Raw genomic sequence first — 16,434 nt, forward strand, 5'->3', positions numbered from 1 at the left:
CCAAAATCCAGCCAACTAAAGAATTTAGACCCCTTCTTAGTTGAAAATGGACTCCTGTGAGTAGGTGGTTGTATCACTGACTCAAGCATAAACCAAATAAAAAAGAACCTCGTCATTATTCCTGACCACCATCATGTTGCTGTTCTTCTTATAAAGCATTACCATGAGCAGACTCATCTCCGGGGTCATCTGTTTATAGAAATTGCTGTTCATGCTTCAGGGTGGTGGATAGTAGGAGGCAATAAGGTTTGCACACATATTTATCAGTGTGTAATTTGCAAAAGGCTCAGAGCCCCTCTCAGCACAAATGTATTTGGTCCTTGGTTTGTGTCGTCACAGAGAACCAGAGGACATGTTATCCAAAAGAAAATGTGGGCTGTAATTTAAACGTTTAAGTGTAACGGCAGTCCACGTTGAAGTGATGGAGTCACTCAACACATCCGATTTCATTAATGCATTCAGACATTTTTAGGTTATCAGAGGATCTGTGAAAACCATTCGCTCTGATAGAGGCACAGACTTTGTCAGTGCATGTAAAGAACTCAAATCCCCTCAAACATGGACACTACAGCTGTACAAACCTGATTAAAGGAACAAGGATGTATGTAGACATTTAACCCATGGCACTCACTTTGGTGGGTCGTAGGAAAGAATGATCAGTCTTGCCTGCAAAATGTTATGTTTTTCCAGCTCAAGACTATTAAGCTCACCCATGAAGTTCTTGTCAACTTTATGGCAGAGGTGTCAGCTATTATTTATGCTAGGCCCCTGATAACTGTTTCAGCAGACCCTATAGACCCACTAATTCTGAACTCAGAAACTCTGCTCACTCAAAAATGGACCTCATTTCAATCACCCGCTGGCAATTTCTCAGTGTCTGACCTTTACATGCATCAATGGTGCCAGGCCCAGCACCTGTCAAAAATCTTCTGGGACAGGTGGAGGAAGGTCCTGCCCACACTACAACCAGGGCACAAGTTGCAGTCAAAACAACCAAATGTAACCCTAGAAATTAATGACCTTTTCGACTCATTACTCATGTGTTTACATTTAAAGATGGTAGAGTATGCACAGTAGAGATTAGAGTCACCAAATCAGACCAAAGTCCTTACTAGGCCAGTCACAGAGGTTGTTTTATTAGTTCCTTCATATAAAGGGTTTCTTATTTTTGAGTTTATATTATGCCATTTAATAATACAAGGCTGAGAGTGTTCTGTTACACAAAAGTTGTTTTAAGTTGTCAAAATGTGTGCAATATTACCTGCACCTGCACTGCTGCACAATCTAGACAAAAAGCTGCTCTTTGCCCTGGAAAATCCACCACTAATTGAAAGCAGCGGTGGTGCACCACCATGGATAGCGCTGCTGAGGATTCGCCTCAGCATTTCAGCACCACAGACAGCAGTGCCCTACTATATATACTGTGTATATATATATATATATATATATATATATATATATATATATATATAATGTGTGTGTGTGTGTGTGTGTGTGTGTGTGGTGTGAAAAAGTGTTTTCCCCATTCCTGATTTTTATTTGTTTTTTTTTCACGTTTGTCACACATTAATGTTTCAGATCATCAAACAAATTTAAATATTAGTCAAAGATAGTGTTAATTTCGTCACATATTTTTAATTTAGTCTTAGTCTTAGTCTTGTGCCAAATGTCCTTGTTAGTTTTAGTCATATTTAGTCATTCACATATCTTTTTTGTTAGTCTTAGTTTTAGTCGACTAAAAGTCTCGTCATTTTAGTCTAGTTTTAGTCAAAAGAACTCAAGGTATCAGTCACGCTGCAGGACAAAGGCAAGTGAGGATCCAAGTGCAGTTCAGACTTTTAATAAACCAAGACAAAAAAACAGGCAGGCAAAACAGGGTAGAATACTGAGCACACAGGAAACAAGAACATCAACACCAACATACAACAACGACCAACACCAGGGAAGTGAACAAACCGGGTAGATATAGCAAGCAGGAACCAATCACCAAGCAGAGACAATCAGTGACTAACATGATACACCTGGGGGGGAGATAGAGTGCAATTAGTGTCCATGGTAACCAATGAGTGGGCGGAGCAAACAATTAACAGCACAGCAGACAGCAGACAGAAACAGGGCAAAACACAGACAGACTCATTACAGAACCCCCCCCCCCCCCCACGAGCGGCTTCCAGACGCTCCCCAGGCCACAGAAGACTAGTCCAGGAGGATGGAGCGGAGGCGCAACAGGGCGGGAGGACGGGTCGAGTTCGTGTTGTGGTGGAGCCGGCCGAGCAGATGGCCCGGGCGGAGCCGGCAGAGCAGGAGGCCCGGGTGGAGCCGGCAGAGCAGGAGGCCCGGGCGGAGCCGGCAGAGCAGGAGGCCCGGGCGGAGCTGAAGGCCAGGGTGGAGCCGGCAGAGCAGGAGGCCAGGGCGGAGCTGAAGGCCAGGGCGGAGCCGGCAGAGCAGGAGGCCAGGGCGGAGCCGGCAGAGCAGGATTCCAGGGCGGAGCCGGCGGAGCAGGAGGCCAGGGCGGAGCCGGCGGAGCAGGAGGCCAGGGCCGAGCCGGCGGAGCAGGAGGCCAGGGCCGAGCCGGCGGAGCAGGAGGCCAGGGCCGAGCCGGCGGAGCAGGAGGCCAGGGCGGAGCAGGAGGCCAGGGCCGAGCCGGCGGAGCAGGAGGCCAGGGCGGAGCCGGCGGAGCAGGAGGCCAGGGCGGAGCCGGCGGAGCAGAAGGCCAAAGCAGGACAGAAGACCAGGGTGGTGCTGGAGGTGCTCTGAACCTATAAGTAGGGACAGGAGAGGGAGAGACAATCAACCAACCAAGCAGAGACAATCAGTGACTAACATGATACACCTGGGGGGGAGATAGAGTGCAATTAGTGTCCATGGTAACCAATGAGTGGGCGGAGCAAACAATTAACAGCACGGCAGACAGCAGACAGAAACAGGGCAAAACACAGACAGACTCATTACAGTATCTTAGTCTAGTTTTAGTCGACTAAAAGTCATTCAATTTTAGTCTAGTTTTAGTCAAAAAATTGTAGCTTGACCACATCTGGAATCTATTGTAAGAATAAATACAACAAGACCTCATTAAATGCAATAATATCAGGAACACAAGTGTTATAGTGGAAATAAATAACGTAATGAAAAGCCTAAGATCAAAACTGTAGGTGTGTGTATATATATATGCAAGTTATACATGGTATTGCACACACCATTATTGATGATATTTGGAGCAATATTACATGTAATTGTTAAACTTGATTCCCTTACATATACATTTGTTTTTAAGCCTAATTATTAATGTTGATTATAATGTGATTGTAACAGGGGGGTGGGAAGAGGTTTCAGGTTGGGGGTGCTGAGTTTTTTCTGTCATCACTTTTGCATAAGAAACAATATCATGGCTATAAAACTGGTCAAAACTCTGCGAATCACAAAAGTATCAGTGAGAAGTTGAGAACACTCGTTTAAACAGTGCATACACTCGAACACACAGGATTCTAACCGTAGAGACGGAGCGCACTATTTTCTTTAGCGGAAACAAAACAATCGTTTTTAAATCAATAAACTCCTTTTTAAATCATCATTTTGTGTCAAATTATCGATTTATTTGGTAGGTAACAATATAATAAGCGGGATCCGCTTCACGGACCTGTAACTTGAGCAACAGCGAAGCCGCGAACTCGTGCTGAATATTTTAAAGGCGTAACAGCTGATGAAAAAGCAGAGACAATTGTAGACAAAAATGAATAGAGGTTTTATCTTCGTTTTTATTTCATACAAAACATTTTCGTCTCGTCTTTTTTCGTCAACAATAATGCATGTTAATTTAGTCTTAGTCAGCGTTTTTGGACAGTGGTTCGTCTCGTCTTAGTCATGCAAAAAAAAGATTGTTGACGAACATATTTCGTCTCGTCTCGTCTGATGAAATTAACACTAGTCAAAGATAACACAAGTAAACACAACCTGCAGTTTTTAAATGAAGGTTTTTATTATTAAAGGAAAACAAAATCTAAACCTACATGTCCCTGTGTGAAAAAGAGCTTGCCCCTAAACCTAATAATTGGTTGGGCCAACTTTAGCAGCAAGAACTGCATTTGCAATGAGTCTTTTACTGCCCCAAGGAGGAATTCTGGAACACTCATCTGTGCAGAATTGTTTTAATTCAGCCACATTGGAGAGTTTTTGAGAATGAGCTGCCTTTTTAAGGTCATGCCAAGGCATTTCAATAGGATTCAGGCCAGGACATTGACTAGACCACTCTAAAGTCTTCATTTTGTTTTTCTTCAGCCATTCAGAAGTGGACTTTGGGCTGTTGTGGTTTGGATCATTGTCCTGCTGCAGAACCCAATTTCGCTTCAGCTTGAGGTCACAAACAGATGGCCACACATTGTCCTTCACTATTCTTTGGTAGACAGCAGAATTCATGGTACCATTTATCACAGCAAATCTTCCAGGTCCTGAAGCAGCAAAACAGCCCCAGACCATCACACTACCACCAGCATATTTTACTGTTAGTATTATGTTCTTTTTCTGATTTGCAGTGTTACTTTTATGCCAGATGTAATGTGACACACACCTTCCAAAAAGTTAAACTTTTGTCTTGTCAGTCCACAGGGTATTTTTTACCATGTCTTGGGGATCATCAAGATGTTTTCTGGCAAATCTGAGATGAGCCTTTACTGTATGTTCTTTTTGTTCAGCAGTGGTTTTCTTCTTGGAATTCTGCCACGCAGGCCATTTTCACCCAGTCTCTTTCTTATGGTGGAGTCATGAACACTGACCTTAACTGAGGCAAGTGAGGCCTGCAGTTCTTTGTATGTTGTTGTGGGGTCTTGTGGTAATTTTGTCAGCAGGCCACTCCTGGCAAGGTTTGCTCACAAAATTACCCCAAGACCCCACAACAACAATGTTTTTTTTTTTGTTTGTTTCTTGGACACACTATTTCACCCAGGGCCATGTGGGTTTGGATTTTGTTTTCCCTTAATAGTAAAAACCTTCATTTAAAAACTGCATGTTGTGTTTACATGTGTTATCTTTGACTAATAGTTACATTTGTTTGATGATCTAAAACATTAAAGTGTGATAAACATGCAAAGAAAAAATCAGGAAGGGGCAAACACTTTTTCACACCACTGTATATATACTGAACAAAATTATAAATGCAACATTTTTGTTTTTGCCCCATTTTTCATGAGCTGAACTCAGAGATCTAACTTTTTCTAAGTACACAAAAGGCCTATTTCTCACAATATTGCTCACAAATCTGTCTAAATCTGTGCTAGAGAGCACTTCTCCTTTGCCAAGATAATCCATCCACCTCACAGGTGTGGCATATCAAGATGCTGAATAGACAGCATGATTATTGTACAGGTGTGCCTTAGGCTGGCCACATTAAAAGGCCACTCCTTTTTATCACACAGCACTATATATATATATATATATATATATATATATATATATATATATATATATATATATATATATAAATTTTCAAATATTGATGAACAAACAGGCCATGACAAACTGATTAAAAAAACCTTCTTCAATCATTTTACAAACTTACAGAAGTATCCCTCAAAAGCATTCAAAAGAAAGCGGAAGTATTAATTACAGTATGTATTATGATGAAGTGAAAAGGTGGGTCTCTAAATACCAATGGTGGCAGTGATTGAAACATGTCCCGACGCGCCAATCCCGTATCAGTCACCATATCCGAGGGAACCATGATCCCGCCGAGATTCAGGAGGGGGGAGCAAGGCACACGGTGAGGCAGGTGGGGGGAGCAAGGCACATGGCAAGGCAGGTAGGGGGAGCAAGACACACAGCAGCACAGCCAGAGAGGTCGAGCAACGTCCACATCCGAGCAGAAGGGCTGAGCGACGTCCACAGCTGAGCAGAAAGGCCAAGCGATGTCCACAGCCGAGCTAAAGGGCCAAGCGACGTCCACAGCCAGACAAGGCAGGTAGGGGAAGCAAGGCAATCGGCAAGGCAGGTGGGGGAAGCAAGGCACACGACAAGGTAGGTGGGGGAGCAAGGCACACGGCGGAGCAGCCAGAGAGGGCCGAGCGACATCCAGAGCTGAGCAGAAGGATCGAGTGACGTCCACAGCTGAGAAGGGCCGAGCGACGTCCACAGCCGAGCAGAAGGGCCGAGCGACATCCACAACTGAGCTGAAAGGCCAGGCACAACCCCCAACACACCGCGGCCAGACCCACATCCAGAAAACCAGAATCGGGGGAGGGCAGGAATAATTATCTGCCACAGAGCAAAAAATAAACAAAAATATCCATAGGGTAAAACACATGGGCCTGCAACAAAAAAAAAGACAAATCCAGGCTGGTGACATCCTCCGCAGGCAAGAAGTGAGGCGGTGTCCTCCGTGGGAAAACAGGAAGAGGAGCAGCGTCCCCCACTGGAACAAATGCGGAGCGATGTCACCCAAAAAACAAAAGAAAAATAAAACAAAAGTCCAGGGTTAAACAGGGCAGAAAGAACAGTCCGGAAAAAAAAATGCTCCCACAATAAGCCGGTCCAGGCTAGACACTATTCTGCTGGGTCTTTAAGTGGCGGAATCCTTCTGTCAGAGGTGTGGAGATAAAAACAGACCCAAATGCAGGATAGCTAAAATAAACTGATTTATTGACTAAAACACACAAAACAGAAACAAAGAGAAGACAAGAGACGTGACAAAAGACGAAAAAAGGGACAGATGAGCAAAGGCGGGAAGGGATAGACAAGGGCGGGGCAGACGTGAACATGAACATACTCAAAAAAGCACATGGCCAAAGTCCGGGCTAAATCCTGACAGATCCAATGTCAGTGCTGAAGTGCAATACTTTTTTAACAGAATTCTGGGTGAGACCAACATCTCAATGAGCTCAAATTCAATTTAAAATTGTATTTGTCACATACATAAACATACATGGTATGATGTAGTGAAATGTGTTTTACAACTATTCCTTGTAGTGAGAAGAAATACAATAGAAATTAATATGTAAATAGTAGGTGCAATAAAAAGGTCAAATAAAGAGAAAAAATAAACAATAAACATAGATCTATGAATAAGGAGAATAAGGATAAATAAAAAAAGTTAGAATAAAAACAAATCTGTACAATATGCCATGAATGGGATAGAATGCAGTTAAGTATGTTATGTATAATTTAGATCTGTTATATACATGAGAATGTGCAAAGTATATAAAGTGACCAGTGCAAAAAGAGTTCCAAAGTAATTTGCAGTATGCTATGTATGGTGTGGAAAAGGGTCCTGGTGTGCTAAAGTTACCAGTGTGAAAAGAGTTCCAAAATGTTGTGTGCAGTGTGCAATGTATGGTGTGCAAAAAGGTCCATCTGAGGTAGTAGTGTCATGTGTAAGTCCATAGAGACCTGGTTTTAGGTTTTTTGTTGGTTTTCTGTTGGGTTCAGATGGCCTGTGGGAAGAAGCTCCTCCGCATTCTCTCTCTGTGCTTGCTTTAGGGAACGGAAAAGCTTTCCTGACTGCAACAGAGAAGAGTCCATTGTCGTGATGGCTAAGGACCTTCACAATCTTCCTGGCTTTAGTCTAGCACCGCTTGCTATAGATAGACACCAAGTCAGTGAGGATGATAAGTTCGGCTGACCCAGAGAGCTCATCTGTCCTGCTTGGTGCTGTTCTCAAACCAGGCTGTGATGCTTCCCATCAGGATGCTCTCAATGGTGCACATGTAGAAAGTTCTTAGCACCTTAGGGGGCAGTTTAAAGTCCCTTAAGCATCTGAGGTGGAAGAGACTATGCCGAGCCTTCTTTACCAGAGTTTTAATGTGACAGGACCATGACAGATTCTGCAAGATGTGAACACCAATGTACCAGAAACTGTTAACTCTTTCCACTGGTATCCCGTTGATTGTTAGCGGTTGTTGTTTACTTTCCTGCACCCAAACTGCTTGTGGTCTGTCTGACAGGAAGTTTTATATTCAGTGACACAGAGATGGGCTGATTCGATTTTTGAGGTGAGTGTGGATGGAATTATGGTATTAAATGCTTAACTGTTGTCTACAAACAAAATGCATAAAAAAAATGCCTTTTCACATAATCCCCATTTCTGCTGTCCAGGTGGCTCAGGGCAGTGTGGTGAAGGTATGCAATGGTGTCCTGATGGAGCAGACGGTACGCAATGTGATGAAGTCACTGGCTAGTCTTTCAAAGCACTTCATCATGAAGGAGATAATCATTTAGGCAGGCAGTCTGTGGTTTTGGAATGATGATAGATTGTTTGAAGCACATAGGGATGACAGACTGCTCCAGGGAGAGGTTGAATATCTCCGTGAAGACCGGTGCAAGCTAGTCAGCACAGGCCTGCAATGCTGTCTGGTCCTGCAGCCTTCCTGGTGTTCACTCTCCTGAATGCCTTCCTCACATCGTGCTCCAAGATTGTGAACAAGTTTTCCTCTCCGGCTCTCTCAGCATGCGTGCTGCTATCACCGTTTGTGCTGTTAGTGCCATTAGGGTCATTAGCTGCTGCCGAAATGAGCATGAGGTGTTCAGCTTGTCTGCCAGAGAAGTGTCCGCATTCACTGTTCTGGAGGATGGTGCTTTGTAGTCCATAATTGTTCTTAGTCCCTGCCACAGGCTTCTAGATATGAAATGTCCTGATAACGGTTTTCTGAACTGTATCATCCACTAGTTTCCTGATTAATCTCTCAACTGATTTTGTAACATGTTGATGTCATCAGAGCTGCACTGGAACTCTCTCAATTTATGTTATCTAGAGTGTCCTGCAGAGCAGCCACCAGTGAGTCTGTCCAGTGTGCGACCTCCCGCTGAACCTGAACTTTTGGCATTTGTTTGTATTTAGGCATAAGGAAAATAGTGGCATGTTCCGATTAACCAAACCATGATTGAGCCTTGTAACTGCCTTTGTATGGAGAGTAGCAATGTGCCCTTCGTGGCCGCCGTTTCATGTCGCATCGTTTATTATTCCTCTGGATCTCCTTCGGCCAGTTTGAGTCCGGGATTTAAAACAGCAGTTGATGAATTTTTTGAACACCAATAGGGGCTAGAAAAACTGCAGAAAATGTACAAAAAAGGTGTGGTCAGAGTAGTCGTGACTGTAGCCAACCACACCAGTGCTATATTGGAGCTAGAGCAACATAGAGTTTTTTTGGTACAGGCAAGTAAATGGGATACGGTTTTCACAAGAGGGTAGCAGCAAACCGTTGAGAGGGAACTGCACTACAAATTCCACCTTAGATAGAAATGGGGAGGAACCACACCTGCAGTCTGGTAAAGCATTTGAGGAAGTGCGGATTGGTTAATGTGTGTGAGGGAAAACCATTGAATAAAACAATACATTTGTGTTTAAATTATTTACACAACAATTGCTAAAGCAATCCCCTAGTGGGTTTCCATATAGACCTTATGACATCGCCTATAAAAAGCACAGATGGTACAGATGGCATTTAAACATAAAAATACTTCAGGATAATAGGTTCTCTGAAAAATCCAAGGGTTAGGAAGAATTGGGAAAGGAGAGGGGATTCATGGAGGAAAAACTAAGAGCGTGGTAAGGGGCGTGCCTGATGGAACTAATAGACATTATCTCTTTGATATTCTTTTTCAGAAACCTCCAGCTTATCCAAAACTTCAGATTGCTGGCTGAGCCTACGTTATGCTCCTGGAGAGGACTGCTTCACCTTGCTACTGATGTCCCCCCTCTTGCTGCCTAGGCTTGGAGCCTGGATTTCTGCCCAAGTGCTCCTATAACCCCTTAAAGCAAGGAACTAGTTTGTTTTCACTTTATAACTGACTTTCTGCTGCACTAAATTGCACTAGAAACCATGACATTGCTTGCTCTAATTCAACGTTTCCATGCAAGGATCAAGCTCAGTGTTAGACCTGGAACTAAAAATACTGCAATGCAAGGAACCATCAGGTTACTCAGGCATTCAAAACTTTTGCTTTAGCTGTCCAATAGATGGGAACATGGTCAGTAACTAGAGTGAAGTATCCTTCTGCCAGGTAATACATAGGCTCCTAGATTACTCACCTGACTCCATAGGCCTCTTGTTTCACGGCCACATATACAGTAGTCACTTTGTGGGACTCAGTTTAAGGCTCATGTACAAGACTGGGTGTTCCTCCTCTTTGAAGAGCTGGGACAGCATGGCTCAGATTCTTTTAGAGGCATTCATGTGGATGACAATGGGGCAGTTACGAGGTATAATTGAGGTTACGAATGACCTGCTGGTGAGGGTTTTCTTCAGTTGTTGGAAGGTTGTTCCGTCACCCCGGTCCACCGTGCCAGTCTGATTGTCACTTTATTGTGAGATTTGAGATGTGGGGAAGCTATAGAAGAGGGGTTAGGCACAAATTTTCTATGATACCCAGCCAGCCCTAGAAAGGCACATACCTGCTTTTTGGTCAGTCCGCGGGGTACTCACGTACGGCTTCCACCTTCTTTTCGTGAGGCATGAGCAAGATGCTGACCCATGTGCTTTGATCAGCCCCAGGTGGCACATATTTGGAATAGCCAAAAGCTCTGCCTTCCAAAGGGCCCCCAGAAATTCTCCCAGGTGATACAGGTGGTGGACTGTATTATAACATTGTCAAAATATGCGGCAGCAAAGTGATGATAGAGCCTCAACCCAATGTCCAGTAGCAACTGGAATGTTGTGGGTATTCCATGCAGCCCAAACATGGTCATGCCAGTGTCCCAAACCTGTGCTAAAAGTGGTCTTTTCTTTAGTATTGGGGGCTAGGGTGACCTGCCAGTAAGGTCCAGAGTTGAAATTAACCAGGCTCTCGCTAATCTCTCTATGAGGGTATGCGGCAGAGGGTACGCATCGAACACTGAAACCTGGTTGAGCTGCCGGAATTTATTGCACAAGCACAGGCACAATCACAGTGGGGCTGGACCAGGGGCTGGCAGACTCCTCGATGATGCTGTCTCAGAGCATTCGGCCTATGTCTTCAGCAGGCCTCTGTAACCCTAAACATCCAGTGATTTACCACCACCCCAGGGGGCATCTTGATCTCATGATGGACCACATGTGGGTAGAGGAGAAGATTTCCATGTATTGGTTCACCAGCGGTGTTAAATCTTGTTGTTGGAAGGAAGAGAGATCAGCCCCCTGTAAGACCAAGGTACCTATGGTGGACTCTGTCAGGTTCATAGCAAAGTGAAACACAGCAATGGGATCTATCCACTTTTTCAACAGATTGATGTGATAAAGTTGAGTGACTGCACACTTACCCAGCAGGTGGTAGTTGACTGTACCCACCCTCTCAAGGAACATGTATGGGCCTTTACACATTGGGATTGAGGATTAGGACTTGATTCCCTGGAGATAGCTCTGGGGCTGAGCTGAGCAGTTATAAGCCTGTTGCTGGTGTTTCTGAGCATCCTCCATGTGTTCCTTAACAATAGGCAGATCTTTGGGCAAATTAGTGCAGCCAGCTGACATTGAACAGAATGTCTTATCGTATGGTAAGGGAATCGTCAGTATTGCACCAGCTCAGGGGAACAAGCCTGTCAGATTTTTCACAATACCCAAACTGTAAGCGATGGGGTTCCCTCTAGAGCTGCCCACTGGCCAGAATATAATTGATAAATCAGGCCAAGCTAATATTGTTGTCACCATATGGATGTCCAAGAAACTAGTGGATGACTTACCTGCTTTTTTCACCTGCTCAACCCATTGGTGTAGTCAAACGATTCTGACAAGGATGTGTGTGACTTTATCGACCATTACATAACCTGTCAGTTGCTGGACTTGAGCGTCATAAAATTGTCAAGTTCAACTTCACAGCAGGAAGCATTTGAAATCATGCAAGAAAGGAAATGTGTAGTGTAGATATCCTTTCCTAAAACTACCCAAGTCTTCAACCACAATTATTGATTCACAACCACAACATTCTAAAGAAGAGGAAAATGAACAAGGACCAAAGACCAAAGGGATGCTGTTCAAAAAGCAACGAACAAAGCAAGGATGAATCTCAAGCTTACAGTATGTGGGATTTGCTGAATAATCTTCCCAAGTCTTCTTTAACAACTTGTCAGATATTTAGACTAAATGTAATTTGTCCATGGATGATTACAACAATTATGCCAAGGTGTTGTCTGCTTCAAATGTGATTCTGCTGAAGCATGATTGGAAAGAGGCTTGGGTGAATGGATACAACCCAGATTTGCTGAGGGCATGGAACACTGACATGGACATTCATGTATTGACATATGTTGACAGCACATTCATTTTGTCCTGCAAATCCTAGCCAGAGCATGAAATGAATGATTTCCTAAAGAATTTGATCAAGAGCGTTTGTGAAACAAACTCAAATCAGAGAATGAAATGTATCAAATTATTCATGCATAATCCAAAAAAATATGGAAGGAAGAGTCTGTGGCATGCAGCATACTGTACCAATAAACCAGCGTTGTGTTTATACCGACAGATGATGATGCCCTGAGACTTTGCTGAAACTTTATGTGCCACTTATCACTTCAATGCACAGCTAAGACCTCAGCAGTATCTGACATATGAGGAGTTTTATAAATGTGCACTTATAAAACTTCTAACACATCATGGTTTCCTGATGCCTGTATGTGCCATAATAAAATCACACCAGCAAAAATTTGAAAAACACAACAAAGAAGTGGATGAAGCATTTGAACTGTTGCAATGACAAGGACCACCTAAGAATGCTTGGGCAGCTTTTGCACCTGCAATTGAAGTTGATTGTTTGGATTTTGTTGCAGAACAAGAAGACATTGATCCTGAAGAAGAGAAGAAACAAGACAGATTCTTCCTGAATATGGAGATGGTGTCATACCACAAATGGAGGCACTGCAGATGAGCACTGAATTTGTGCGAAAGTTGTTTAGGAGTCTGAATGAGACACAGGCACCAGAATCTGGCACAGACTCCGGGAAGAAGGGGTTCTCTCCAGGCCTATGGTGCTGCTGACTTCATTTACTAGAACTGCAGCTTTCAACATCTATGGTAAAACTTTGCATTAACTTTTAAAAAGGCCAAGGAACCTGAAGCCACTTCTTCATGGACTTGGGAATGCCCTAGATGAAGTAAGAGCAGGGTTATCCAATGTGGAGATTCTTATCTTTGATGATGTATCCATGTTTTCAAAGGACTTATCTAAATTGGAGATTTCAACAGATAAGTCAGCAAAAAACCTTTTGGAGGAATCTCGTCTGCCACATATTGGCAAAGCCAAACAACTCTGTATGTATGAAGATTATCTGCTGGACTTCTGGAAGCACAATTTTCAGATGATTACCCTTACAGAGATTATGCACCAGATAGAAGGCCTTGCTTTTGCTGAACTTTTGAACAGGCTACGAGTGAAGCAGAAGACTGAGACTCTTGGGAAGATGATAGAGCTTTGTTACTTCAGGCTGTAAAGAATGCCAAAGACTACTCTCATGATGCTCTGTACATATTTGCCAATAACAAAGTTCATAAGTACAATACAAAAATGATACAGGCCTTAATTCTGACATCATAACTATTGATGCCAAAGACTACAGAAAAGATCCAAATACAGGACTGATGAAGAAACAAAACAAAATTGTCATCGGAAAAAAGTATGAGTTACCTGATACCATTCACCTGATATGTTGCAGTGGGACATTGTGTAATGGTAACTAGAAGATTTTTTGGCAAAATCGCAAAGATAGTCAGCAAGACGAAAGACGATTCCATCACCACTGTTTCAGCTCAACAATCCAAACGCAGGTCAGAAACGGTACAAGGTGAAGGAGACATCTTGGTTTATATTGAGAAATCTGAAGATAATTTGAGGAAAGGAGTGGTTCATCAACAGATCCCCATCAAGCTAGCCTATGCCTGCACAGCTCATAAAGTTCAAGGCATGACTATGCATTCATATCACTGAAGAGACTTTTTGAGCCAGGAATGGCCTACGTTGCCATCAGTAGAACAGCTTCACTACATGGACTACAAGATATTGACAAAGGAATAATGAAACTTATGCAGCAAGCAAAAAAAGGAGACTAGCCAGGACCATGCACTTACAATCCTTCATCACAACAAGGACTAGCATCTCACATCGAGGATATCAGATGTCAATGTGAGCTGCAAGTTGCATATATCCTTTGTCTAACAGAAACTCACTTGACTGGATCATGTGCTTTGCTGATGTGGGCTATTTGTCATGTGCTATGTGTCCAACTGGAGGGATACAGCTTGTTTATGTGCAACAGACATGTTCTTATGTAACACATTAAAGAAATGGGAAAGAAGAATGGAGGTGGAGGCAATATATTGCAGTGAACACATTACAACTAAGTCCAGGCATTAGGAACAAAATGTGACTGATATGGAGTTTGTCATTGTCAAAATGGATTCTCCAATGAAAGCAACAATTGCTGCTGTGTACAGGCCACCACAGTACAGTGTTGCAGGTTTCTTGACAAATTTGAAGACCATGTTCTATAATTTGGACCTTATGTATGAACATCCTCTCATTGTCTGTGGGGACATTAACAAGGACCTCCTATGCTCCAGAAAAAAAATATTCTAATATATTCTATATTCTAAAATATTCTTTGATTCAATTCAATTCAAATTAATTTCTATAGCACTTTTTACAATTGACATTGTCTCAAAGCAGCTTTACGGAACATGAACATAAAACAAAAGGCTATTATAAAGCATAATATAAAGATTAATATAATACAAAATTTAAGATTAATGTTAGATATATTTAAATGTGTTTGTATTTATCCCCAATGAGCAAGTCTGAGGTGACTCAGGTGGCAGTGGCAAGGAAAAGCTCCCTTGAATGGTATAGGAAGAAACCTTGAGGGGAACTAGACTCAAAGGGGAACCCATCCTTATATGGGTGACACTGGAGGGTGTGATTATAAATATACAGTCCGACAAATGTTGTATTGATGAGAAGATTGTTGTCCACAAAGAGCACATGGGGTTTGCATCTCCTCTTCATTCTAGAGTTGTTTCAGTTTAAAGGATACACACAACTGATTACAACAGCAATGAAAGAAAAGCACACACTGCTGAAGCACATTTATATCTCTAATCCGGATGTCTGCCTTCAAAGGGGTGGGTTACAGAGCTACTATGGTTATCATAGTCCTGTGTACTGTAATGTAATGGCAGTGGCAGTGGAGCTAGGATAGCCTTAGCAAATGGGTTTAACATATGGATGTAAAGCAGTGTTATGCCAGATGGTAAGAGAAGCATCAGCAGCAGAAAAGGACACAGTGAAAATGATTGTAATAGCTTCAGTAAGGACATAGGGCAATGAGGGCAGCAGCTGCAGAAAGGACACAGAAGATGTCCATTTTGGTAGCCTCAAGGAAGACATAGGAGGACGTGAGAGCAGCAGCAACAGTTAATCAGTGAAACACTCACATAAAGACAGCAAGGTAAAGGGAGAGGAATGAAGACACTATAGTAGTATGTTTATATTTGAGCTATTTGAATATATATAACCTTATATAATGTGCTCTGTTGAAGTTGCAGGACAAAGTCTTTCCAAAATGAGATAAGATTTCTCAAGAAGCAGTCTTATGGTACATGTTTAACCATTGCATTTCATTCACTATACTACTGCATACTATAACAATATTTTAAGGAAATTTCAAGTCCAAATCCCATTTATGTGTTCATATTGATGTTTTCAGCAACAAGTAAATTGAATTGAGAAGGCCTAAGAAGACACCAAGGGAGCAAGTAGCAGTGACTGAGGAATCATGAGGAAGAATGGATAACAGTACCCAGGTAAGCATGCATAGTGTAAATAGTGTTCAGTGTGTGTTTGTTTGTGTTTGAATCAGAGTCATTTTTATAGGTATGCATATATGGATATGGTTCTTATAGATTTCGATATGCATGCATGTGTCATTGCTGTTTATTTGTGGATTTACTTTTATTTATTAGTGATCGTGTATGTAGTGTTCCCTTTTTTCAATCATGCCTATGCCTATGCTATGTCAATGCCTATGCTTTTGAAGACCACAGCATTAAAGTCCATGCTGTCTGTTCTTGTTGTTCTTTTTGTTGTTATTATTATTATTATTATTATTATTATTATTATTATTATTATTATTATTATTATTATTTCTTCCGTACAAATTTTGTCCTGTAACTAAGTTCCGCAACGTTTGTCGTTAACATTTCTGACGACTTACCTCCAAAATTAGTGGCATCCCTGCTCACTTGCATCCCAAAGTTTAACACAGTTTTGACCACTCTCCTCCAAAAATATTGGCGCCCTATCTAATCACATTCAATCAAATGGTTTTGGCATCCTATCTGTCCACTCTGGGACAAGTCCATGGCAAGGACCACTCACATTTTCTTCAGAAAACATTTTCTGAAATAAAAGAATCTTAGAATTCAGCTCAGCTCTGTCCAAGCAGGCGTGTGCGAGAGCTGAGGACCCTCTACTCTCATGCTTTCATGGTCA

The sequence above is a fragment of the Tachysurus vachellii genome, chromosome 9 (genome assembly GCF_030014155.1).
Source record: "Tachysurus vachellii isolate PV-2020 chromosome 9, HZAU_Pvac_v1, whole genome shotgun sequence".
NCBI lineage: Eukaryota > Metazoa > Chordata > Actinopteri > Siluriformes > Bagridae > Tachysurus > Tachysurus vachellii.